The sequence below is a fragment of the Sciurus carolinensis genome, chromosome 4 (assembly GCF_902686445.1).
Source record: "Sciurus carolinensis chromosome 4, mSciCar1.2, whole genome shotgun sequence".
Taxonomy (NCBI): Eukaryota; Metazoa; Chordata; class Mammalia; order Rodentia; family Sciuridae; genus Sciurus; species Sciurus carolinensis.
This window is the reverse complement of record NC_062216.1, coordinates 175,876,627-175,901,725: the sequence shown is the minus strand read 5'-3', so window position 1 is coordinate 175,901,725 and position 25,099 is coordinate 175,876,627.

The following is a 25,099-nucleotide window of genomic DNA, read 5'->3' as shown; positions in this document are numbered from 1 at the left end:
TTTAAAAACATTTAAAAATTTTGTTTGTTTTAATTAGTTGCACAGTAGAATGCATTTATGCATTTTGATAGATCATACATTTGGAGTGTAATTGCTCATTTTTCTGATTGTACATGTTGCAGGATCGCATTGGTCCTGCACTCGCACACGTACCCGAGGTAATAACATCTGTTCACTCTACTGTCCTTCCTACCCCATCCCCTTCCCCTCCTTCACTCCCCTCTACCTGATATAAAGTACCTCTATTCTTCCCTGTCCCCCTTATTGTGAATTAGCTTCTGCATATCAAACATTCGGCCTTTGGTTGTGGGGTCTGGCTTATTTCGCTTAGCAAGATATTCTCCAACTCTGTCCATTCACCAGCAAATGCCGCTTAGCTTCTCCTTTGAACCATGAATCTTTTAGGATGTGTTGATGGATTTCAGACCCTTGGGATCTGAGGGTGGGACCACCGTGCCATCTTCTGGGATTGGTTTTGGCAGCGGCCGGTGGTCCTCTGTCCTCTGCTGGGACTCCAAGGAGAGGGACGCTATGTGGCACGCTGCGGGATGTTTCATCTGCCCTGTTCGTGTGGGTTCCGAGGTTCCTGTTTTGCGCCTTCCAGCGTTAGTGCACCTTGACACTGTGCTTGATTTATCCATCCTTTGGATGGTGGATTTAACGTGCTGCTGTCTTTTTTCCGCAGTAGACAACAGGACCCCTGATGCTCTGTTGATCTGCTACACATTGTTCAAGGTGTTGGCGTCTCCAGAAGCCCTTGGGGACCAGGTGAGTTGTCCTCCGAGGCGGCAGTTCCTGCACCAGCCGCCAGGTGGCGCCTGTCCTGGGCTGTGCGTCCCCTGCTCTCTGTCCTCCGCTGCCTGGGGAGTAAGGGCCCTCACTGGCCTTGCACTCAGATTCCCACTGCGAGTGCCCGAGATCACCGCGTGAGACTCACCCCTGCTTGGTGGCTCCCTGGTCCCTCTCCTGCGGTACATCCGTGTGTGTGGCTCCAACCCTCCTCATTTTTATTTCTAGGGCAACTTTCCCCAATTCTGCTCGTTTTTGCCCCTTTCTGTGGTTTCACATTTATTTCTGTAAGCGTTTTGCCCGTGGGGATGTTGGTCCTGCAGCTTGATTCCACAGGTGGAGACTGTCCTCTGCAGCTCCTGCTAGCCGGCACCAAGCAGCCTTCCTGGGGGCTTGGCGAGGCCTTGGCCTCCGGGACCACAGGACCCGACTTTCTCCAGGCTGGCCCCATGTGCCGTGGGAGCACCTGCCACCCCTGTGACTGCCCCCACTGCCACAGCCACGTTCTGGTCCCTCAGGACTCAGCGCCTCTGCCTCCCCGCCCGCTCTCCACCGTGGCTGTCCACGGGCACAGTCCTCCCTCACCGCTTCCCAAGCCTGGCATGCTCCAGCCGGTCAAACCAGCAGGTGGACTTCAATGGTGTGGACGAAGGCATGGACAAATGCCGCCCCGCTGGGGGACGCCCAGCACAGGTTTGCAGCTGGGGACGCAGCAGTATGCAGTGGCGCGCTGACCACAGTGAGACCACCTCTTGTGGTTTTTGCCAACTTGTGCTTCTGCATTTATTTGGCATCATAAATATGTATTGTCTTTATACTCGAAATGTAACAGCTCAGCCACTGTCTAACCTAATGAGGTCTCAGATCAGTAGAACCAAGCTTTTATTTGAATTGCACATACTTTTGAGGTTATCGATCTTGAAACCAATTCTTGCTGACCATTCTTTTAGGAAATTTATTATAACGCAGTGATCAGGCTTTTAATGAAGCAGGATGATGTGTCACGCTGATCGTCTTGTCCTCCCCTGGGATTTACTGATTCCTGTCAACATCTTCTCCAGCTCCCTGGTCCCCCCAGCTGGGTGGGCTGTGTCCTGGGCTGAGTGTGTCCTCCTGGACTCAGGCTGAATCCTCGGGCCAGCACCTGGGGAGGTGGGCTTACTAGGAGATCAGGCCTTTGCAGACAGCATCGAGTTGACCTGAGGCCAGACTGGACGTGGCTGGACCTGGTCCAATGACCCATGTCCTTAAAATAAGGGAGTTGGACACACAGACACAAAAGAGGCCACGTCAGGACACACGGGGCTCCGCGTGACGCGTCCACGCCTCAGGCTGTTGGGAGCCACCAGCAGCTGGGAGAGGTGGGACGCCTCCTGCCCTGGAGCCTCCAGAGGGCCTTGGCCTGCCCACAGCTGGGCTTAGGCTTCTGGCCCCCAGGGCTGTGGGAGTGGACGGCCCTTGGTGACTACAGCCCAGGACCCTGGCACCTCGAGCCTGCCGCACCGCCTTGCTTCTGTGCCCCGGGATGGCGAAGCTGGCGCTCTGGATGCCATCAGGACCCGCCTGTGGTTCTGCGGCCTTGCCGGTGTGCTTGCGGAGGCTCGGATGGTGACGTCGGCTCTGTTCCAACAGCGTGGAGGTCCCCGTCCTCCTCTGTAACACTCCCGCCTCTCCCTTCTACGGGCCCCTTTGGGAGGAATCCTGGGGGCTGCTCCCGGGCTGGCCAGGCAGGACTCGGGCCCTGCCCAGGAGGATGGATCTGGTGGCCCTGCCAGGTGCCACGTTGGCAGACGCCCGGTGACAGGCACAGCATTCTGCAGACTGGGTGGAGCTGACAACCAGCATCCTGGAACTTCCTTCTAAACAGCCAGAAGCTTCTCGGGGCCTGGCCGCCTCTGCCTCTCCACAGCTGCAGCCACGGAAGCCACGTGACAGTCTCAGCTTATTCATGGAGGGTTAGGTCGGAAGGTGGCCAGTGTGGCCGAGTTCTGCCCCAGGCTGTCCTCAGTAAATGGCCACTTGGTTGCAAGGTGTGCCTCCAGCAGGCACGTCGGGTTTTGTCATGGATGGCCACGATGGGGAGGTGCGAGCATGTGACCAGGTGTGGGGCTAGCAAGGGACATGCCTGAGGCCGTACGGGCATGACTCTGGCCCCTGGGCTGCCCAGTTTCAGGGCTGATTGCAGGACTGGTGATCTTTATGGGCTGAGGCAACTGAGTTCCTGACCTCAGGTGGTGGTGACAGGAGGGGCTTTGGGAGGAGCTGAGCTTGTGTGGCGGAGCCCTCGTGAGCAGGGTTAGTGGCCTCATGCAATAGAGCCCAGAGGACCCCTGGCCTCCACCTTGTGAGGACGTGACCAGGAGGCGCTCTCTGTGAGCAGGAGGCTGCCTCCCCAGACTCCAAGTCTGCTGCGCCTGGACCTGGACGCCAGACTCTGGCACTGTGAGAACCGAGTTTCTGTTTTTTTAGCCCCAGTTGTTGGCATTTTTGTTACAGCAGCTCAAAGAGGCTGAGACGGCTGGGGTGGTCCGAGGGCCCATGACAAACCCGGTGTGGCAGTGGCTGAGGGAGACAGGGCCGTGCAGAGTGTGGGGGCCTGGGGAGGGGAGGAGTGGGCCCTTGACCACCTGAGGCTGGGGTTCCGGGGGACTGGGCCTCCCTGCGGCGAGGAGGCCCCTGGAGGCAGGGCCAGTGTCCCGGCTGCTGTGTTCCACCTGAGGGCTGGCAGTGGACGGCCTCACAGGTACTTTAGAAGAAAAGTGTGAAGTTCCAGAATCGGGTCCGCGGCTGTCACAGGGCAGCGTGAGGGGAGTGTGCGGGCAGTCACCTGTGTGGCGGGGCCTCCGTTCCGGGGAGCTCTGGGAACCCCTCCCCAGCACCCAGGGGTGGCTCCCTCCAGAGGAGGGTCCTTTCCAGACGTGGGCTCCTGGCACCTGGGATGTCGGATTCCTCAGCAGGAACAGGACACAGTGAACAACCACCCAACGAAAAAGGTGCACGTCTCTCCTCCCCGCAGCCTTTGCCCTCCGCACACGCGGCCACACAGGGGCACGCGGGACAGGGACTGGCCCCTGTGTTGGAGCCTCTGGGGACTGAACCTACTCTGAAACCCCCAGGGAACTGGCTGACCGTCCTGGGTTCTCAGAGTGTGACGTATTCCTGGGGACATCTCTGGGGCGGCGGTTTGCAGCTGCTGGGAGTGGGCTGGATCCTGGGTGAGCTGCATCTGGCGAGGCAGGTGGGCAGATGGGGGTAAGCGACGCACGGACCACCCTGTCGGGCGGCGGCCGTCTGCCTGCCCAGCGACAGGACGGCTCTCGTCTCCCTGCCACCCACTGCCTCTGTGCCGGCACAGACTCCTGTCCTGGAGCAGCTTCAGCCGGGCTCGAAGCTCCAGGCCCAGGACACGGCGGGGAAGGCAGCCGTCTCCCCTCCACAGGCTCTTGAGGACTTCGGTGGACATACCGGTGCCTGGACCCTGGGTCACTCTTCATGGCTCCCTGGACCCTTCTGTCCCTGAGTAACCTGCCTCCTTGGGGCCCGAACCCTCTGCCACTGGTCCCCGACACTAAGGCCCTTTGCCAGGAAACCTGCTGTCAGCTTACCCAGCATCCGGGTTCCAAAGTGGCATTGTTTCTCCCCTCGGAGGCTCAGGCCGCGGGCTCCTCTGAGCTAAGCCCCCAGGGGACATCCAGACTCCACCGCAGCCACGCAGCAGGGACGCCAACTCACACCAGCCCCTGGGCCTCGCAGGCACCCGCTCCCTAGCACAGTGCTCCCCCTCCTTGAAGATGCGACGTGGGCACACATGGCTCGTCGGCCTGAGGGAAGTAGCCGGTGCTCCTCAGGCGGAGAATAAGTGCCAGCTTGCTGCTCCTGAGCACCGGTCCCCACGGCCACCAGAGCCACTCTTCCTGAGATGCAGAGGCCGCGGAGGCCCGTGCCCTCAGCCAGCCCCGGAACCTCCCTGGTGCCTCAGTGGTGGCTGGAGACCTCCTCTTTGAGGCTGCGGGGAGCCTGGAGGGTTCCGAGCACAACAGTTAGGGCCGCGGCTGCTGCTTCATGGGCCATTAGCAATTTGCTAATATTGTTTTAGCTTGCAAATTAGTGCAGCTCTGCGGGTAAGGAGAGGCTCCGAAGCCGCCATCAATCAGATGGAAACTCCTCATGCATGAGATGAAAAACGATTTCTGGCCTTTGAGGCTCAGACAGCAATTACTGTAACCTAAAGCTGGGCGGGGGCGGGGGCGTCCCCCGTGAAGTCTGTGACCCTTCTACCAGCTCCACTCGTGGATGCACAAGAATCAATCTGCAAGGACTGCAGGCAGCGGGAACTGGTTTCCTCAGTTACGGCCGCGATGTCAGGGATAAGCCGATTGCTCACTGGCCTGCTCCCAGGAGGCAGGAAGGCCGGGAGGCTGGCAGGAAGGAAGACCAGGCCGCCAGCACCTCGCGCTGTTCTCGTGTGCTCCAGGGTGTGACCGCTCGGCAGATGCCTCAGCCCGTCCTGTGGAGGGCGCGGGTGGACCTGGCCACGTACCCGTCTCCTGTTGGATATTCACATGAGACAGGGAGGAAACGTCTTTCCGATTCTGTGCCTGAGGCCTTTGTCCCCTGACTCCCACACCGAAGCCCCCAACCCAGCAGAGGGTGACTGTGCAGCTGGCCGTCCACAGCTGCAGAGCAGCCAAGCCAGGACGGAGGAGCGTGTCCGTGTTGAGCTGTGGAATCCACGTCTTGTCTTTATTCCCTAACTACGCGCTTCAGCACCGTTTGCAGAGCGCCGTTTTGTAGCAGGCATGCTAACGCGCTGCTTTAGTCGGCTATTTCACCCTGGGACTAAAGGATCTGACCAGGACGATTGTAGAGGGGAAGTTCATTGAGGTTTCAGAGTCTCAGTCCATAGACGCAGTCTCAGCCCCCATTTCTCGGGGCTGGAGGGGAGGCCGAACATCAAGGCTGGGAGTGAGGCAGAGGGAAGCAGCTCACAGTGATCAGGAAGCAGAGAGACTCCTCCTGCCAAATACAAATGCATACCCCAAGCCGTGGCCCAAGGCCCCCTCCTCCAGCCGCACCCCGCCTGCCTTTGCTTACCCCTCAAGTCATCCCACAGGTGGTGAGTTCACTGGTTAAGGCTCTCGCAGCCCAGTCGTTTCTCCTCTCAACCTTCCTGCACTGTCTCAAACAGGAGCGTTCGGGACCTCACATCAACCATGACTCCCCTCCACAGAGGACTGGGGCGCAGGGGAAGGGGCAGGTCATCTGCAGACCCTGCACCTTTCATACCACGGCTGGTGCCCTGAGGGTCCTGGAACCAATCCCCACCGGACTGAGGGGCAGCAAGAGGAGCAAGAGGACTTAAGGCAAGTGAGGTCATCAGGACCAGGTCATTGTAGGAGGAGGGACCAGGACACTGAGGACACAGGATTCCATGTGGCACGGGGACGGTGGTGGAGGGGGCAGGGGGAGTGGGCCTGCCCTCCCGGCCTTGGCCTTCAGGGCTCCAGACTGAGACTGGGAAGAGCGGGTAGCTGAAGCCCCAGGTTCTGGCAGCCTGAGCAGAGGCCACACTCGACTGCACAGAGAGGACACGGAGGCGGCCAGATCTGTTTCTCCACCTCCCGGCCTCCTGGGACAGGCCACAGAGGTCATGCAAGGGCCCTGTGCTCCCCACCAAACGCGGTGCTCCCAGGCGGATCCTGCAGTGGGTTTCTGAGCACGTGTTTCCAGGAAAGGCAGCCGGGGTCTCTCCCAGCAGCTTCCCAGGTCAGACACGTGGGAGGCGCCAGTTTATGGGACGCGTGCCTGGGTTTTGAGGGGTGAGGACCAGCTTCTCAGAGCAGCCGCTGGACCGTTGGCCAGCCAGCCCGCAGGTCCCCAGCCCTCTCCTCCCCTCTCCCCTCTTCTGATGGACACCAGCCTCTGCCACACACGTTGGCCTTGCACCTTGAGGCTGGTCCCTTCTCTTGGTTCCCTGTGGTTGCTTTCTGCTTCTGAGACTTTCCTATTTGCCAGTCTGACTGCTTTGTGTCCTTAGTTGGGGCGTTTGTGTGGCTTTGAGGAAATTATTCATAGAGAGTTAAATTTTTTGGCACATAGAATGCAAAGAGAGCCCGGCTGGTGGCCGCCCCTGTGATCCCATGGCTCAGGAGGCTGAGGCAGGAGGACGGCAGGTTCAAGGCCAGCCTTAGCAACTTAGTGAGACCCTGCCTCAAAATAACCAAAGGAAAGGGCTGGGACATGGCTCAGGGGCAGAGCGCTTGCCTAGCACACAGGTGCCCTGGGCTCAGTCCAGTACCACAGCAGCTAACAGAGAAGATGACCAAGAGACCCTGCCCCTCTCGAGTTCCTGTGTCCTGGTGCTGGCTTCTACCACGTGATGGCCTTCCTTTAATGGCCTGGGTGAAGTGCCTTTGAAAATAAAAAAGACCTTCCCTACAAAAACTATAAAAATACTCTGTATTTTACTTTGATTCTTTTTATAACTAGCCATTAACCTTTGGGGATTTAATCTGTATTAAGGAGAGATTTCCCCTCAAATGCTTAACTAGCTGGCCAGTGCCACTAAATGGACTATCTGTTTTAAAGCGATGCCCCTTTAATTGTGATAAAGCTGGTCCCTCCTTATCCAATCAAAACAGAACCGAGAGCCGCCCTCCGGTCAGCAGAGGGACAGAGCTTTGCTGAGCACCTGCCTGGGTGGGGGGCAGGCCCGCCCTGCACTCCAGCTGGGAGCCCCTGGCCCGGGAGCCTGGTCTTGCAGGGGTGTGTGCTGCCCACCCGGCAGACCTTTCCTGCCTTCACGTACAGCAAGCACGTATGTGAAGTCATATTCTCTAACTGTGTAAGTGTCCTCGTGTGTGATGCCTGTCAGGTCTGTACTGTTGGCGCGTAAGAACCTGCGTTAGGTAGTATCATGTAAAGTGTGCGCAGCATGTCTCGCAGCTACGCGAGCTATGAAGTAAAGCGCGGCTCTCGTCTGCAGGGACTGGAACGCTGGCTGGCCCGCCCTGCACATTCTGCCTGCATCCTGCGAGGGTAGGAAGCAGGGTCTGCCCGCCGACTTGCAGTGATAGAAGCAACACCCGAGCGGAGGGTCTGTCGGGAGGCTGGGCAGTGGCCCTGCTCTGTGCTCACAGGGGATGCAGTGGAGGTGAGAGGAGAGAGGAGACCCAGCAGGGGGTGGACGAAGCCTGGGCAGGGCTTGTGGGCAGGGCTGGCCTCCCGGGTCAGTTTCTGCTACTGTTGCAAATGCTGGGGGCGACCAGCTTATAAAGAGAGAAGGTTCATTTTGGCTCTGCTGGAGGCGTGGGTGCAGGGCCAGGGGGTCCGCTGCCAGGGGTCTGCGGTGGCACAGCACACCCTGCAGGGAGGCCACTCACCTAGGGCCTGGGGGGGAAAGAGGAAGGGGCTGGGTCTGGGCTGTGCCCCAGGTGACCCCAGTGACCAGGGACCCCTCACCCCACAGGAGACCCCATGACCCAAGGCCTCCCTTCACCACAGGGTCCAGCAGGGACCTAGCCTTGGACACACTGTGGCCAGTGGAGCAGGATGAGGATGAGGTGGGGTCCAGAGCTCAGGCACAGGGAGCAGAGCTTGGGGGTGGGGTGGGCCAGCCGGGGCTGGATGAGGCCGTTGGTCAGTCCTGCACTTCAGAGCCACCTAAGTGGAGCTGAAGTGAGTGTCACTGAACATTGATTAAAGATTGATGGGAAACAAATCGGGCCTCAGAAATAAATGAGGAATGTATAATTTAACACCCTCAAATTGGACTTTATTGATACAATTGCCTCAGAACTCCCTAAAGGCGAAGACCATAATCAGTAAGATTGACATGGTTGAAAGAACAATTAATCATATCTTTATGGAGAAAAATAAAAATGTAAGAAGTACCGTCCTAACAAAAATGTGAATAAAAATGGTGGAGAGATTGTTTTATCTGCCCGTGTATTGAATTTGATCAGAGAATTAAATTGGTTTACTAAAATATAGAAAATCTGGACTCGATGGAGCCTCATTAGCTTTGTCTCGATTCTAGTTAAGATATTTGTATTAAAACACCTTTTCTGTTGCAATGCCCGGGGCCAGCCTGCTGCAGGGAGGGTGCTCCCCGGCCACCAAGAGCACCTGCACGCCATCCTGGGCACCCCGGCTCCCTCCCGTCCTCTGTGAGGGCCTGGTTACCTTCAGACCCACAGACATCCCTCCAGGCTGATCTTTCATATTTTCTGAGCCAGTGCAGCGTGAACCATACTCCAAGGACCTCTGGTTCTTTGTATGGAGGACTGGTATTTAGAAACCAAGATGGAAATGGCAGGTGTGCTCATGGCTGCTGGGGTGCCTATACTTCTAGGATCTCTTAGTGACCAGAGTTACTATGAATGTGGAAACACACATCTTCACAGTCCATATTTACTTTTCCTCATCTACCTGTCTAGAGTTGATACTAACAGATTGAAGCCCAGCACCAGAGGGTTTATTCTGGTCTCTGATGCAGGAATTTTGATGAGGACAGGATATTTCCGTGTCCTTAGTATGAACACTGTGGTTTTTGAGCACTTATTTTGCAGACTGTCTGTCTCTGTGGTGGCTCACTGGTTGATTCTGTTGGGGTTGCCAGTGCAGACCCAGCCTTTCCATGCATGGCCTGTTTCCTAGGGAGGGTTTTATTTTTTTGGTTTTGCATAGGCTAGAAAGTGGTGAGCAGTAATCACATGACCAGAGGTCTTTGCCTTGCTCCTGCTTTAATGGAAATATTTTAAGTATGATACTGATCACTGGATTGAAAAACATCGTATTATATTGGGAAATCATCATTCTATTTCTGCATCATTAAATATCCTTAATACAAATGGAAAATAAGTCTCATCAAATGTCCAAGCAAGAAAAGACATCTGGGAACCAGATGTCCAGTTTGGGGTCACCAAACTGACCACACTGGGCAGGTGTGGGATGCTGGGAGCAGAGAGCCTCATGGAGGTGAGCTTGTGTCTATTCTCAAGTTGCTGGGCTCTCTCCTAAACTCCCCATGTGCATTACAAGGCTCCAAGAATACCAGGGGTGTGTGGCAACTGGAGGGATAACTGAGAAAAACCCCCTTAGCTGTCTGTTCTGGGACCCAAGGGACTTGGGTTAAACCCACACACAGTGGCATGACCCAGCTTACAGCTGACATCCCACAGATGTTATGGCTTAGGGTAAAAGGGACGCCATCAAGCTGTCCTGCTGGGGCTACCAGCACACCTCAGTAAGGCCGAGCAGTGGCTGCTACTCTGTCTGTGTGCCCAAACATGGTCTGGTTCTCTCTGCAGGAAACTGGTTTATTTCAATGCCTGCTTAATATTCTGCCTGCAATGCTTACCATCCAATCAAAAATTACAAGACTTGCTAAATAAAAGATACAGATGTGAGTAACTGAAATATCAAGAGAAAAAACAGGCAGCAGAAGTTGGTGATTCAGATAGAGAAGTCACTGGACTACAAGTAACGTGTTCAAAACAGAGAGAGGCAGAGACTTTCCATGGAGTCTGGGTCTACAGACAAAGGTCAAGCCGAAATGCTACGCATGCTCTGCACTTGGTATCCTGATGGTCTGACAGAGGAATGGGCCCATGGACAGAGGGTTAGTGACCTGCAGGCTGAGGCATGAGAAAATCCCCTCACTGAGACGGAGGTGCATCTGCAGAAGACCGAAGGAGCCAGAGGAGCAGCAGGAGGGGACTGTGCGTCTGGGGGGCAGTGCCTCTGGCCACACAGGAGCCTCATTGCCATGGTCTTGTTTCCATGGGGCTTCCCAGGCCATCAGCTTGGGTTTCTGTCCTCTTGACATGACCCCTTTTGCTTTAGGGAGACCTGTTTGAAGAACTGTCTTCTCTGCATGTTTAACTGGGAGTGGGAAACTTTCTCCAGCTTACAGAATTTCCTTCCTGGGAGGAGCTACCAGGACCTCTACCCTGGACAGGAGTCCTGACTCCGGCCTTCCTGCCCTTAACCCTCTCTCCACTGTGCTTGCGAACACGAGGGGGCAGCGGACATGACTCTCAGGGTGCCTGGAATCAACCCCACATGCCTCCTCACGGTCAGCTAGGCCATGTGGTTAAGTCTCTCCTCCACCTCTGTTAGGTGTGGACGTGGGGTGGCCCTGAAGGGTCATATGAGCGATGCTGCAGAAATGTTCATAGGTGGGATAATCAGATTATGAAAGTCAAGACCTCATCAGTGGATTAATCCATTTGGAGGGATTAATGGGTGGAAACTGGGAAGGTGGGGCAGCTGGGGAAGTAGGTCACTGGAGATGTGCCCTTGGGATTGTTACCCCTGGCTCCTTGCATGCAGGCTCTCTCTGCTTGCTGGCTGCCAGGAACTAGGTAGCTTTCCTCCGCCATGCCCTTCCATCATGTCTTCGGCCCTGAGCTACAGAGTCCACCAACCGAGGACTGAACTGCTGAAACTGTGAGCCACAGTAAACTTTTCCTCTTTAAGCTGTTGCCAGGTCTTTTGGTCATAGCGACCAAAAACTGACTAAATCGACCTCTTTCCATTCTGCTTCTGTCCCCACAATGTAGAGCACCATCCCACCTTCCCGGCTAGGGACAGACCAAACCCTTGCTGGTCCTGGGTTGGCACGGTCGGGGCTGAACCCAAGGACCCTCCTCTGGGTGGTTGGAGTCACTCTTCAGAGATGCTCCCCTGACAGCCCCGCCTTCCACCCTGGAGTGGCTCCTGCTTGCCTTGGTAAAGGCTTCCAAATTCTCAGAGCGACACCTCCATCCACCCTGGAAAGCTTCTGCTTCTGCAGAATCTGCCTCCTCGCTGCTGAGCCTCTGCCATCACGTCAGGTCCTATGCCCCCGGTGTCTCTGACTCTACCTGAAGTTGTCCAAATGTTTCAAGAACATCTTCTCGCATCTTGCCTTGATGTTCAAAGGACCACTGTGAAGTTCAAGTGCATGAATAATAGAAAGCTCAGAGAGGCCTGCCTGCCAGACAAGAGCGTGCTTCAGCACAAGCCTGTTGCTCTCACCACCCTCCCCAGGGCCTGTCCACCCTCAGGCCCTGCAGCTGCTAAGCTGAGTTCAGCCCTGCCCTACCCGTGGCCGCTTGCCTACTCTCCTCCCAGACACGGTGGGGTGTGTGTGGCTTGGCAGCCCCCGTTCCACCCAGGCTCACAGAGAGTGCAGGGTTAAGAGAATTAATTATGAGTTTGAAACCCAGCTCAGAATCTCTAACTGTGTGCCCCGTGGCAAACCAGCCGGCCTCCGTGCTCACTGAAGAGGAGGCACAGGAGAACTGGCCTCGGAGATGGAGCGGAGGAAAACGAGCCACACGAGAAATGCTTCCAAACAGCCCTGGCAGGTAGAGGCCATGGCCAGGGATTAGCTGCTGTTGTTTTATGATTTGCCACCTGCTGCTGTGACAGGTCAGCCTGGAGCAGGCTAACACGTGGATCACAGAGCGTGGTGTCGAGGCGAGGAAGGTTCATGCATTATGAACCAACTCAGGTACCAGCTCTTCTGATTTGGAGAGCAGCATGGAATCTTGATTAGACCTGATGCGACTTCTTATTAGAAGCAGGGCAGGTGCTGATGCCATTCATGAGCTCAGTCTGCAGGTGGCCAGTGTCTGCAGACAGGCTGGAGCAGCACCCTCGCACCTGGGTATAGCAACAAGTGGGCTGTGATTCTTACACCTGGGTGTATCCACAGGTGGGCTGTTCCTCTCACACCTGGGTGTATCCACAGGTGACTGTTCCTCTCACACCTGGGTGTATCCACAGGTGGGCTGTTCCTCTCACACCTGGGTGTATCCACAGGTGACTGTTCCTCTCACACCTGGGTGTATCCACAGGTGGGCTGTTCCTCTCACACTTGGGTGTATCCACAGGTGACTGTTCCTCTCACACCTGGGTATATCCACAGGTGACTGTTCCTCTCACTCCTGGGTGTATCCACAGGTGACTGTTCCTCTCACACCTGGTTGTATCCACAACCAGGATACACCAGGTGACTGTTCCTCTCACACCTGGGTGTATCCACAGGTGACTGTTCCTCTCACACCTGGGTGTATCCACAGGTGACTGTTCCTCTCACACCTGGGTGTATCCACAGGTGGGCTGTTCCTCTCACACTTGGGTGTATCCACAGGTGACTGTTCCTCTCACACCTGGGTGTATCCACAACCAGGATACACCAGGTGACTGTTCCTCTCACACCTGGGTATATCCACAGGTGACTGTTCCTCTCACTCCTGGGTGTATCCACAGGTGACTGTTCCTCTCACACCTGGTTGTATCCACAACCAGGATACACCAGGTGACTGTTCCTCTCACACCTGGGTGTATCCACAGGTGACTGTTCCTCTCACTCCTGGGTGTATCCACAGGTGACTGTTCCTCTCACTCCTGGGTGTATCCACAGGTGACTGTTACTCTCACACCTGGGTGTATCCACAAGTGGCTGTGCCTCTCACTCCTGGGTGTATCCACAGGTGGGCTGTTCCTCTCACACCTTGGTGTATCCATAGGTGGGCTGTTCCTCTCACACCTGGGTGTATCCACAGGTGGGCTGTTCCTCTCACACCTGGGTGTATCCACAGGTGGGCTGTTCCTCTCACACCTGGGTGTATCCACAGGTGGGCTGTTCCTCTCACACCTGGGTGTATCCACAGGTGACTGTTCCTCTCACTCCTGGGTGTATCCACAGGTGGCTGTGCCTCTCACACCTGGGTGTATCCACAGGTGGCTGTGCCTCTCACACCTGGGTGTATCCACAGGTGGGCTCTTACTCTCACACCTGGGTGTATCCACAGGTGGGCTGTTACTCTCACACCTGGGTGTATCCACAGGTGACTATTCCTCTCACTCCTGGGTGTATCCACAGGTGACTGTTCCTCTCACTCCTGGGTGTATCCACAGGTGACTGTGCCTCTCACTCCTGGGTGTATCCACAGGTGGCTGTTCCTCTCACACCTGGGTGTATCCACAGGTGACTGTTCCTCTCACACCTGGGTGTATCCACAGGTGACTGTTCCTCTCACTCCTGGGTGTATCCACAGGTGGGCTGTTCCTCTCACACCTGGGTGTATCCACAGGTGGGCTGTTCCTCTCACTCCTGGGTGTATCCACAGGTGACTGTTCCTCTCACACCTGGGTGTATCCACAGGTGGGCTGTTCCTCTCACACCTGGGTGTATCCACAGGTGGGCTGTTACTCTCACACCTGGGTGTATCCACAGGTGACTGTTCCTCTCACACCTGGGTGTATCCACAGGTGGCTGTGCCTCTCACACCTGGGTGTATCCACAGGTGGGCTCTTACTCTCACACCTGGGTGTATCCACAGGTGGGCTGTTCCTCTCACACCTGGGTGTATCCACAGGTGACTGTTCCTCTCACTCCTGGGTGTATCCACAGGTGGGCTCTTACTCTCACACCTGGGTGTATCCACAGGTGGGCTGTTCCTCTCACACCTGGGTGTATCCACAGGTGACTGTTCCTCTCACTCCTGGGTGTATCCACAGGTGACTGTTCCTCTCACTCCTGGGTGTATCCACAGGTGACTCTTCCTCTCACACCTGGGTGTATCCATAGGTGACTCTTCCTCTCACACCTGGTTGTATCCACAGGTGACTGTTCCTCTCACTCCTGGGTGTATCCACAGGTGGCTGTTCCTCTCACTCCTGGGTGTATCCACAGGTGGCTGTTCCTCTCACACCTGGGTGTATCCACAGGTGACTGTTCCTCTCACTCCTGGGTGTATCCACAGGTGGCTGTTCCTCTCACTCCTGGGTGTATCCACAGGTGGCTGTTCCTCTCACACCTGGGTGTATCCACAGGTGACTCTTCCTCTCACACCTGGTTGTATCCACAGGTGACTGTTCCTCTCACTCCTGGGTGTATCCACAGGTGGCTGTTCCTCTCACTCCTGGGTGTATCCACAGGTGGCTGTTCCTCTCACACCTGGGTGTATCCACAGGTGACTCTTCCTCTCACACCTGGTTGTATCCACAGGTGACTGTTCCTCTCACTCCTGGGTGTATCCACAGGTGGCTGTTCCTCTCACACCTGGGTGTATCCACAGGTGGCTGTTCCTCTCACTCCTGGGTGTATCCACAGGTGACTGTGCCTCTCACACCTGGGTGTATCCACAGGTGACTGTGCCTCTCACTCCTGGGCTGTCCCATATAGGTGTTGGCTTATACCTGGGCCTGTCTCAAGAGTAGAACTTGAACCTCACAGCTGGATCCACCCTCTGTCCAGAGGAGTGTCTCTGGTGGAACTGGCCCTTGCACCTTGTTCTGGCCTGGAGCCGCCTCCCACCAGGCTCCATGTCCAGAGCAGGGGCTGGGGTGCTGGCTTGGGGCCTCCGGTGCCTCAGGACAGGCTGCGGTTCAGGTGCTCACAGTCGGGAGACGTCCACTCAGAAGGCCAAGGGTGGATTCTCCTGCTTGGTCTGTGTGACTTGTAATCAGAGTTCTCACCAGGAACCCCAGGGTGAGAAGAGGTGGGTGCTGAGCCTGGGCCTGGCTCCCCACCTGGCGTTGCCAGGTTCACTTCTCCTTGGCATTGCACACAGCACATCTCCCTCTGCTCTTCTCTTGTCGGGGGAACCCTGGCGCTGTCCTTAACCCCACCTGCATTGCAATAAAGAACTGGTGCCTCCCACCCTGAGCTCGGCTGACCCGGTGTGACCCTGATGCCCAGACATGGCCGGAGTCACTGGGCTCCCAGCAGCCCACTCTGCCCTGCAGGGTGTGAGGGTGGCCTCCATGGACGGCCACCTTGAGCAGAGTGCAGGGGACAGCATGTGGCCTGGTTCTCTCCCTGCAGGTGGGCTTGCTGATGCCCCCCCAGGTTCTGGACCAAGCCCAGGAAGCTGCTGGGGTGAGGGGACGTCTGGAACCAGCCAAGCCCTCAGCTAGCCCTGCCACCGGCCCAATCCATGGGCACAGCTGCTGGCTCTGCAGTGCTGGGAGGAAGCTAGGACCTGTGGCATCCAGGTAGCTGACTGCACAGCTGCCCTGCCTGTGACCCCGGGGTCACGGAACCCTTCTGTACCTCTGCCTCGTGTGTGACCCTGGGGAGTCACGGAACCCTTCTGTACCTCTGCCTCGTGTGTGACCCGGGAAGTCACGGAACCCTCTGTACCTCTGCCTCGTGTGTGACCCGGGGGTCACGGAACCCTCTGTACCTCTGCCTCGTGTGTGACCCGGGGAGTCACGGAACCCTCTGTACCTCTGCCTCGTGTGTGACCCAGGAAGTCACGGAACCCTTCTGTACCTCTGCCTCGTGTGTGACCCTGGGGAGTCACGGAACCCTTCTGTACCTCTGCCTCGTGTGTGACCCGGGGGTCACGGAACCCTTCTGTACCTCTGCCTCGTGTGTGACCCGGGAAGTCACGGAACCCTCTGTACCTCTGCCTCGTGTGTGACCCGGGGGTCACGGAACCCTCTGTACCTCTGCCTCGTGTGTGACCCGGGGGTCACGGAACCCTTCTGTACCTCTGCCTCGTGTGTGACCCTGGGGAGTCACGGAACCCTCTGTACCTCTGCCTCGTGTGTGACCCGGGGGTCACGGAACCCTCTGTACCTCTGCCTCGTGTGTGACCCGGGGGTCACGGAACCCTTCTGTACCTCTGCCTCGTGTGTGACCCTGGGGAGTCACGGAACCCTCTGTACCTCTGCCTCGTGTGTGACCCTGGGGAGTCACGGAACCCTCTGTACCTCTGCCTCGTGTGTGACCCGGGGGTCATGGAACCCTCTGTACCTCTGCCTCGTGTGTGACCCTGGGGAGTCACGGAACCCTCTGTACCTCTGCCTCGTGTGTGACCCTGGGGAGTCACGGAACCCTCTGTACCTCTGCCCTGCGTGTGACCTGGGGAGTCACGGAACCCTTCTGTACCTCTGCCCCGCATGTGACCGGGGGAGTCATGGAACCCTCTCTGTCTCCATTTCCTCTCCTGTAGAAGGTGATGGGAGCAGCACCCAGGCCGTCTCCTCTGTCCACAGCCACGTCCAGCTGCAGGTCCCCTCTGTCCCCACTGGGGCTCAGTGGTCTCTCCTTGGACATACTGTGGCTAAGCCCACCGCCTGCCTTGGCATAGTGGCCATCACACAACTGAAGAGCACAGGATGTGGGGCTGGGGCCACGGGGGAGCCAGGGTGGCCGACCTCACGCAGCCTGGGGACCGCTGGTTCTCCAGCTCCTCGGCACCCCGACACTCTGTGCCTCCGGCCTCCCTGCCATTACCCCGCTGGGCCCGCAGGGTGAGGCTCAGCCTTTGTGCTACAAGCCTGGGAGCCCCTGTGGCTGCCACTCCCCGCCTCCTGCTGCAGCCCAGGCCGCTCCTCCCGACGCGATCCGGACTCCGTGCCGATTGAGGTCTGCAGCCCACCTGCTGCCTTACCACCTCACAGGTGACTGTCCACCGTGTCACGTCCAGCAGCCCAGGACCTGTCCTGGGGGAGTCAGGCGAGTGACCACAGGCGTCCCTCTCTCAGCTCTGAGGCAGAGTCCTCGTCTGCTGCTGCGGGGTCCAGTCTTGGCCGGGCACCGCGGAGCCCTTGGTCACGTCGCTGTCTCCCTCTGCCTGACGCCACGTCCCAGGGCCTCTTTCAACGCCCAAAGGTTTTGTGCTTCTCGGCTCGGTCGCGCTTGGTGTCACTTGTTCAAGGTGACACCATCGCGTCACAGGCCGAGGCTGCCACCCCAGGGGCTCAGACACCAGGAGTCTGTTTCTCTGGTCGCTACAAGGGCTCTGCTGTCCCGTCCAGCAGAACGCTGGCCTGGGAACCGCACTCCTTCCCTGGCAGTCCCACCATCTTTGGCTGTGGTCATCTGAGGACATCTGACTGTGGACTGGCCATCAGAGAAAGAAGTGGGTCCTGCTGGAGCTCCTGGGGGTCGGCCTGGAAGCAGGGCGCAGTACCACTGTAGTGCACTGCCCGGTGCTGAGTGACACCCATGGCAACCACCAGGGACCCCGGCTTTGCCCACAGGAGGAGACTTGCAGGGCAGCAGCCAGCAGGACTGTCCCCCATGTGCTGGACTTCTCACTTGGGGGACGAGGATCTGCTGTCTGTGGCGTGCCCAGGCTGTGACCACGGATGCTGCTCACAACCCAGCCGCCCCTGTGCTTCCATCTGTCTCCTATGCTGACCAGCTATGGTACCTGCAGCATCTTTTTGTTTGGGTGCTTAGCTGGCTGGATTCAGGTCCGGCTCTGGGTCACTGTGGTGCTGGAGCCTCCTGCTCTGTGGCTGCTGCCCAAGCCTTGCCTGGGTGAGTGCCTTCTTTTTTTTTTTTTTTGCGGTGCTGGGGATTGAACCCAGGGCCTTGTGCTTGCAAGGTAGGCCCTCTACCAACTGAGCTATATCCCCAGCCCGAGTGCCTTCTAAGTAACCTCACCGTGTGGGTCTTCCCGGGCCTCCCGCCCACTCTCCCTGCTGCTCCCACAGGCTGTGCACCCCAGTCCTGGGCTGCTGAAGTCCAGGAGGATCCATGGCCCACGTTTACACCTCCCACCCAGACCTCTGCTGCTCCCTGGCACCTCCTGGTCCAGCAGGCTGGCGGCATCTCCTGGGAGCGTCCTAGGCACCTTGGCCCTGACGTGGCCAGTCCTGAGCTCTTCCACCCAGCATAGCCCTGCCTGTCCTGCTCCGTTGCCAGCACCACCTCTGTGGGTCCACCTGCCCCAGCTCCCCTCTCGCTCCAGTGCACCCCGGACTCCACATGCTCCTGCTGCCCTGGGCACCTGGGAGCCTCTCCACTGGCCCTGCCACCTGGTCCCTCCCAGCTCCCAGACCACTCTGGCCAGGCTGGTCCAGCCTCGGGATCCCACTGCTTCCCTCTGCCTTAGCTGAAGGACACTCCACCCCTGGCCCAGGGTCAGTGGGACCTTACCATGTCCACCTCTCCATTGCCCTTTATGCTTTCCTAGTGGGCGGTCCTGGGAAACCTGGCCAGTGCCCGGCAAGCAAGCTCCTGTCTCCTGAGTGGGTGGGTGACAGCCCTTTGGGCATCCTGGTGGTTCCTGCAGGCTCCGTGCGGCTCCCTGACCCCGCGGCTCCCAGGTCCTCCCAGCTCTGAGGCCTGGATTCCCAGCCGTGAAACACACAATTACCTGGAAAAGACCCGCGCCGAGTCCTGTCGTAGCTCCATCGAGTTTGAATGAACGTAAGCTGAGAACTTGCTCCCCCCGCCCCCATTCATGTTTTAAAAACCTGTGGAAACCTGCTCAGCCACGAAGCAGCAGAGACCAGCCAGACTGTGCTTGGATCCGCTGCCTCCTCTGCAGCTGTGGGGTTGGGCTCATGGCTAGGGTCCTGCACTCTCCCTTGTCACCGATCTCTTCACCTCCGTTCTCTTCCTGGTTGCCCAGCCCGTGGGAACCAAATATTTACTCCAACCCAGGAGACTCTTCTGCACTCCCAGCTGGGAGGGAGGCGAGGGGAGGCCCCAGCTGCCCGAGCCCACCTGTGAGGACCAGAGCCCCAGCATCCTGAGAGCTGAACCCAGGACCCAACCTAAGCCAGCGCCCCCGACACTGTCACCTTGCAGTGTGGGACCAGGCGCTATGCTTTAGACCAGGGAAGAGCCCCGTCTAACACCCTCTTTCAGAACACACTAAGCCTCGGGCTCACTGCATCTCACGTGTGCAGAACACGGAGCGGGGCCTCAACTGGTACCTTCGGGACACGTGGCCATGCTGAGGCCATCTCTGGTTCAAAGGCAGGTGACACAGGAACCAGGAAGGACCTGGGAGCCTGGAGGCAGCCTCTGTCCCTGCAGCCTCTGCAGCAGGCACACAGGGCTGAGCCTGGGTCCAGGGTGAGGCCTTCTCCAGGCAGATCCAGAGACCCACAGCTTCCCTTATCATCGGGACGAACCCACTTTAATTTCCATGAGATTCCTGGGGACAGCAAGCTGACACAGCGCACAGGTGTTCTCAGCCCTGAGCAGGCCAGGGGTTGGCTCCCGCCCCTGCGTTTGTTCCCACGTAGCCTTGGGCAGGCTGACCCTGCTGGGCCTCAGTTTCCCCCCTTGCAGTGGTCTGCTCACCCTGGTGGTGGCTCAGAGGCCCTCTGCTGGACACTCCTGGAGTAGAGTCCCTGTCCCAGTGCCAGGGCATCCTGGCCAGCTCTGGTGGCCCAGCACAGACTTGGTCCCAGAGGGCCTCCGTAACTGGGCCATCCCATAGGAAGGCTGCCAACTTCCCTTGGTTTAGACCCCTGCATATCTGAGCCCCGCCACTCAGCCCATCAGTCAAAACAGTGACCATCCATTTCTGTTTCTTTCCATTAAAAAAGGCATTTTTCACCCGCTTGACAAAATGAGCCACGAGCTCCATTTCAAGCTGTGCTCTCTGGTGGAAGCTCATTTTGGAACATCCAAGTCGCAAGTCAGACTAGAGCAGGGAGCTGCCCCGTGGCTCCGTCTGCATGTGTCTAACCATCTTTCAGAACCAGCGCATGCCGGGGATCCCTGGGCATCTGGAAGACAGCGGGTTTACGCTGGAGGCGACTTTATCTCCAGGGGTCCCGTCTTCTGTGTTGCACCTGTGACTAATATTTTCTGTTGCATTTACAGGATCAAATAGGAAAAAAGCGATAAAAATATGAATCATATTATAGATTTCCAGGTGGTGAATATTTCACAGTTGAATTCATCAAAAATTTAGTCATGGAGCTGCTGACTTGGCCATATGGAAGCAGACCTGTGGCTCCGAGACTTGGCACTGGGGAGAAAGGAGAGGTGGTGCTGGAGGTGGGCTGGGATCGGCCTGCACTGCACCTCCTCTCTCATGCGCGGCTCATGGGACAGGGACCAGCAGCGTCCAGGCCATGCCACTGAGCCCAGCTCCCAGTGAAAGGCCTCCCTGAAGCCTTGACGTTGTCACAACACAGCTGTGTCTACACCCAGGGCTCTGAAGTGAGTCCAGGGACTCTCGGGAACCCAGGAGACCCTAGCTAATTCATGGCCATTGGAAGATGCTGTTTTCCACTTCCCATCTCCCCTCCCACCAGATGTGGCCAAGTTTTCCACAAGTTCCCCGTGACTGGAGCAGAAGAGGCGTGAGTATCCAGAAGCTTCCACCAGCCCGGCTTCTGACGGGCCTCGGGGGCACAGAGAGGTGCCTCATTCATCACTCCCTCTTGTTCTGGAAAATGTGGTCATTGTCCTTTAGAAATGCTGCCTCCAGGGGTGTGGGTGCCTTCCTGCCCCCCGAGAAGAATCCACGCAGGCATCCAAGCTTCCCGTCCTGGTCTGCAGCCTGACAGGCTGGCAGACACTGTCCACACTGCCCCCCGGCTGTCCACAGGTGTGGTGGACACTGTCCATGCAACCCCCTGCCATCCACAGGCGTGGCAGACACTGTCCACACTGCCCTCTCCCTGAGGTCCACAGGTGTGGTGGACACTGTCCACATGCACACTACGCCCTCCGTGCCGTCCACGCCTTGTGTGTGAGGGAGCCGGGCTGCCCAGCCCCGCGTCCTGCTGCTGCAAGTGCTCCTGGCCCCGTGTGAACAGGGCTGTGTGCCTGTGCTCCGCCTCCTCCAAGGGATGTGCACGCAGCTGGATGTCCCCGCGCGGCGCCCTGAGAGCAGACCCACAGGCTGCAGGCTGCTGCTGGTGAGGGAGTGTGGCCCACCTCCTGGCCCACCTCCTGGCTGCTCCTGCCCACGTGTGCGCCGCCCTGGGTGTGCCCAGGAGTGGATTCCTTGCCGTGCGTGTGCAGCCTCGTCCAGTGGAGCCAAGTTGCTTCCACAGGGGTCATGCCGCTCGCCCGCCAGCAGCAGGGCCCAGCCTTGTGCCAGCTGACTTCTGAGGCTGGACGGTGAGGGACACTCCGTCTCTGGCTTGGGTTCTCTCCGGCCCCCCTCTCTCGGGGAAGCGACTGCACAGGGAGGACACAGGAACAGGTCTGGGCAGAGGTGTGCAGGTGGCCCAGGGCTCAGACCTGCCCCTGAGCCGTGGGGCGAGTGGCCGTCCAGGGGAGGGGGCTGTGGAACCTCGGAAGGAGCCGTCCAGGGGAGGGGGCTGTCTTAGTGCCTCTTTGAGCTTCAGGGAGCCAAGTGCAGGGCTCTCTGGGCAGAAAGAAGCTGGTCATTGTTGGTCAGGCCAGGCCAGCGAGGCTTGGTCAGGCCTGCAGGCCCTCAGGCCGGCCCTGGGGGTGCCTTTGTCCCCGGGCTTCTGCCCGCCCTACCTGCCCTCCTCGCTCCTGGCACCTGCGCCTGCCTTTCTTGGTGAGGCTCTGCCTGGCTTCCACGCAGGGGCAGGGGGGCTCACCCGCGCGGCCCCTCCCCTGCTCCCTCCCCACCTGCAGGAGGACCGGGCAGCTTGCTTGCTTCCTCTTATAAACCCGCTTCAGCCAGAGGACAGGTACGCGAATGCAAGAGGAGAGGCGTGTGGCGCTCTAGGCTGGACGTCCAGGAAGCCGTCCAGGAAGCCGTCCAGGAAGCCTCTCATTTCGGCCGCAGGTCCGGCTCCGATTCTGAATATTCTGGGTGAATTTTCCCAGCTGTGTTTACTCAGCTATAGATGCTGACATAAATCAGTCAAACCGTCCAATTTTCTGCTTTGCTCAAAGAATTACCAAAAATGTGCTCTTGAATTTGAGGGGTAGTTGAGCTGATGAATGTCACAATATGCACCCAGAACCGCACAGCACGGGAAGATCCAGGCGTCCCGAATCGGCGCCCCCACCGCAGATGGAGGAAGGGGGCGTGGATACAGCGGGCGTCAGTGTGAGGCTGCAGGTCGTCCCCCTGGCAGCAGGTGGCCAGGTGCGGCGTGCTTCCTGGTGGCCCAGAATGCTGACACGTTAAAGGCACCTTCCCGGTTCAGTAAGTGAGCGGACCGTTGCCCGAGGAGCTGCGGCAGAGCGTGCTCCAGCAGCTGACCACCGCCAGCGGAGGGACACCAGGCAGGGCTAGTGCCCACGCCAGTGGCCCATGGGAGGGCAGAGGTGCTGCAGTGGCCATCCAGGGACAGGGCTGCCCCTAGCCTGGTATGGCCGAGGGGGGTCCTGGGCCTCTCGTCCTGCTGACCGGCCTGGGGCTGGGGACACGTGGTCACAGCTGCCTGGGCTTCTCTCACTGCCTACGGTGCGTTATTTACACTGCAATGGCACGAAGATAAAGGAGGATGATGCGGCGGTGAGAAGGGTAAGACTGGATTTCAGGGTGATTCTTAGTAGTTGCGTGGTATCCGTCATGGGGTGTTTATGGTCACGTATGCCCTGAGTGGCATGTCTGAGGAGCCTCTCAGGGACACTCCCGGAGGTCCAGTCCCTGGCCAGGGGCCAGGCGAGTTCACGGAGCTCCTGATTCCTGAGCCCGGCAGAGCCCTGGGGCGGGTCCTGCAGCAGGCCCTCTGTGGTGTCTGTGCTCCCCGCTGAGCCGCCCGGGACAAGGCTGGATCCCAGCAGACTGTGTGGCCCGGGGCACTTGCCTCCCTCCCAGCAGGTCAAGAAACAGTCCAGGTCAGGCAAGTTCAGACGGCCTGTGGATCAGCCTGAATGCAAAGCCATGTTCTGCGCCCAGACGCTTGGGTCACAGGCGTTTCCGACTTTTACATTTTGTAAGAACGTTGCTTTTTTAATGTGATGGGAATGAGATCCTGCTTTGCCCGATTCCTCCTTTCTTCTTCTACTTGTTCAGAAAGAGCAACAGCAGACAGGGATCCCAGGCCTGCCAGCGTCGGCCTCGCCCATCCCTGCCACGCTCCCAGCCCAGTGAGCTCATGCTCCCTGCTAGGACTGGAGGTGTCCCTCCAAATCCCGGTCTGGAGAGGGGACGGTGCCGGCAGGTGATCAGGCCACACCTTAGTCGCCTCCTGTCACTACAGTGCGACACCTGAGGCCATCAGCTCATAAAGAGGAAAGGTTGACTTTGGCTTGCCGTCTTGGAGGTTGCGATCCATGACTGACCAGCCTCACTGCTTCCAGCCTTGGCTGCTCATTTAGGTGGGGTCCTGGTGGACAGCGCCTCACCATGGCGGAAGTGAGGCGAGGAGGGGCCGGCCTCCAGTGCCCTTTGCAGGCACGCCCTGGTGACTTAGGACCCCACACTGGCCCCAGTTCCTGAACATCCTGCTGAGACCAGGAAGGACCAACAGAGAGAGAGAGATGGGGGGAGGGGGAGGGAGGGAGGGAGAGAAAAGAAGGGGGGAGGGGGAGAGAGAAGAAGGGAGAGGAAGGGAAGGATAGGGAAAGGGGGGGAAAGAGAGAGGGAGGGAGAGAGAGGAAGGAGGAAGAAGGGAGGGAGGGAGAGAGATGGGGGAGGAAGAAAGGAGGGAGGGGGGAGGAAGAGGGGGAGAGGGGGGAGGGAGGGAGAGAGATGGGGGAGGGAGGGAGAGGGGAGGGAGAGAGGCGAGGCCCTCCTATGGGTTTCAGATTCCTCTCTTCTTATGCCCCCTCCTCCTCCCATTCTGCCTACCGACTGAAAGGTGGAGTAACCCTGAGCGGGAGGAGCCATCCAGGGGTCCAGACAGAAAGGGGCTTCCCAGGGGCTACTCATTAGCAACTCTGGAAGGGAGGACGATCCCCTGGAGGCAGGCGGCCTTGGGAGCAGGTGGGAGGAGGGGGCTCTGAGGTTTAGCATTTCATTTCCTCTGAAGCAGCCCCTGTTCCTGACCCCGGCGTCACCTGCACGGACTGGCCTTCTGCCCCTTCACTGCCACCTCCCCATAGCACCAGGCTGAGCACCAGCACCGAGCTGGCCACACAGGCCTCAGGGACACTGCGGGTCCAGCCCACAGCTGGAAGGGCTCCTCCTGGGCCCGGGCGTTAGGCCTCCTCAGGGAGCTCTGGCTGCTGGTCGCCTCCCTCCCTGAGTCAGGGCTCCCCCACCAGAGGACATGCCCAGGCGCGTCTTAGAGGCAGGGGGTCCTCGCCTGGCCCAGTGTGCAGCGCCTCCTCCTGGCGTCCAGCCTCCAGGCCAGAGACACCAAGCCCTGCTCTGCTGTGGGCCCAGCCTGGCCTGGGGCGGAGCAGGGAGCCGGCCGCCCCTCTGTGCCCTCAGACCTCGGAGCCTGGGTCACCACCGCCTGGAGTAATCCGACCAGGGCGGGAGCTGGAGAGGCAGGACCTCACAGCAGGAGCGGCCCCTCCTGCTTCAGCCTCTGACGTCCGGCTTTATGGTTCTTTAATAAAAGTGCAGCCTGCTGCGTCCTGTCCTGCCCCCTTTGTGGCTTCTGCTCTGCACTGGGCCCAGCCGCCTGTGATGTGAGTCCCTGTGTCTAGAAAGCGCAGGTCCTGTCTCCCAGGGCTGGTGGCCCCTAACGCTTCCGCCTGTCTGTGGCTGAGGAGGAA